Source organism: Lactuca saligna, chromosome 3, assembly GCF_052625555.1.
Source record: "Lactuca saligna cultivar CGN05327 chromosome 3, ASM5262555v1, whole genome shotgun sequence".
NCBI lineage: Eukaryota > Viridiplantae > Streptophyta > Magnoliopsida > Asterales > Asteraceae > Lactuca > Lactuca saligna.
In genome coordinates, this window is record NC_136419.1 from 175,801,988 (window position 1) to 175,804,595 (window position 2,608).

A 2,608-nucleotide genomic window follows, 5' to 3' on the forward strand; every position below is an offset into this window, starting at 1 on the left:
CGGTATCTTTCAACCGGTAAATGGGGACTATTCACCACCTTACCACTAGCATACAACCAACATATATGAGCATACAATCAGGCATTTCCAGGTACTGACCTGCCCTTGGGTCCTAAGGACCATTATCAGGGAAACTAATCCCTACCATACACATAACATACTACCCATATAAACCTCATAACCAACACATAACCAGACCAAGATAATTATCACAAAGACCATTATCTTCTAAATACTCCCTTTTGGTGGGCCGACATTGTGGCCTTAGACCCACCCCTATTGGAAGGTAACTCACCTCAATATCGTGCAGTGTCTGAACTATCCTCGGTGCACAAGTCGACTGCCAACGACTCCTTGATCCCTACACGACAACCTTCAAGTCAACACACATCACATACAATCCTAAACAGGGTCAGTCCAAGTTCATTCAAGGTCAACATTGGTCAAAGTCAGCATTCAGTTGACCTGACTCGCCGAGTTGGTTTACCAACTCATCGAGTCCATGCTTCTCTAATCCTACACAAAACCCGGGCTCTACTCATCGAGTCTAGCAAAACCTCGACGGTTTCTCCTTCAATCATAACATCGGGACCATCTTCATCCGACTCGCCGAGTTCCTACTTAAACTCGTCGAGTTCATCGCCAACTTAAGAACTTGTCTAGTCTACGACTCGCCGAGTGGTATGAACAACTCTTCGAGTCCATCTTCAAAGATTAGGAGATTGCTATGCACTCACCGAGTTTGCCTATACCACTCGCCGAGTCCCATGGCTTCAAGGTCCGTTTTCACGTCTAAACCCACAAGGGACTTCCTTCCAAACACTTAACCATTCACCGAAAGGGTTTGGTACACAATGGTCACCGACTCATCGAGTGCCAAGAACAACTCGCCGAGTCCAACCTTGACCAATTCCATACATTTGATTTAAATGAGGACTAACACACCCAAACCATAGATATGGCCTCCTAATCTCCATTTTATACGTAAAGTTCTAAACTTGAGGCACATGCATGGGGTTTTTAGCTCAAAAATCGATATAAAGTGTCCTACAATGTGCATGGGCCTCTCATGGCCCTAAAGTTGGCACCTTTATGCCATGAGACCCCTCTGAAGGCCCAGATCTGAAGTCAAAACTGACTCAACACTTCCAAATGTAAAAAATGACTTAGAAATCCATGGAGATCACAAGTTAAAAATGAAAAAACATATAGATGAGTTAAGATAGGGTCATTATACCTTGAAGCTACTAAAAATGAAGTAAGATCTTAGGATCTACAAGCCCCAACTCGATTTCCAATCTCCTTTCTTCCTTCCAAGCTTTAAAATCCACACAAGAACACCAAAAATGGCCTTAACTCACACACAGACAACTAGGGTTCGATATGAAGCTTTCAAGAGAGTGTTAAGGACAAGGGAGGCTGAGTTAAGTTGTTTATTTAGGGTGCAAACCCTCAGATTTAGGGTTTCACTTAACCAACACCTATTCGCCGAGTCAGTCTCCCAACTCATCGAGTCGGTCACTTAAAATGCCCGCAACCCCGTCCCTACTCGACGAGTTAATCCTCCAACTCGTTGAGTCCCAGAGAAAAATACATATACTGAAGAAAACATACCAAGTGTTACAATATTGCTCTAACATATCACAATATCAATAAAAGTGTGGAAATTTACGGTCTACTTACTGGCTCCGGTTGATCGTAAACCTCGCCTCATCTTTGATTATTTTGGAAACAATTTGAAAATCATTCTTTTTAAATCTTTTCATTAGTTTGAGACTAGATTCACACGAGTGTTCCTCCAATTCACTTTAGCCAAGGCTCTGATACCAACTTGTAACAACCATAAAAATCATGATACATTTAAACTTTTTAAAACCAACCAAATTCACAAATAATTATTTACATAGTTTCAAAAGCATTTCAACATCAGATTACCCAAAATCATAAGTCCAAAACACGAGGATGTGTATGGTCATGCCTTCGCCTTCCTGCGGTTGTCTGAAGCACCTAAAACATAACCCAAAACTTTAAGATAATGCTTAGTTAGTTTCCCCCAAAATACCAACACATTACCAAATAACATATATACAATTATATCATGTTGGGTCCAATCAATCATCGGTTTGGAATCCCCCAGGCCCCTAAACCATAGAGTTAGAATGCCAATACACTATGGGTCCAGTCAACCATCGGGTTGGAATATCCTACACCGTTCAACCATCGGGTTGGAATGCTAATACATAACGGGTCATGTCATCCTTGGGATGGAATACCCTTGGGAATACCCTTGGGCCCACTCAACCATCAGGTTGGATTGCCCCCGGTCTATTGGCTTACACACAAATCAGTAAAGCCTTAACCATCAACCAAGTATCTACACATATACATAATAGATAAACATCAGTAAAGCCTTAACCATCAACCAAGTATCTACACATATACATAATAGATAAACATATAATCACTAAGCATAGCAACATCCTATATATATGCGTACTGATCTAAGAGATCACTACAACACAATGGCATGCATAATAGAATATTAATCCAAAGGCCCGACAGTGGTGCCTTCAATCCGTAAGTACAGTGAGGAAAACTCACCTCACAA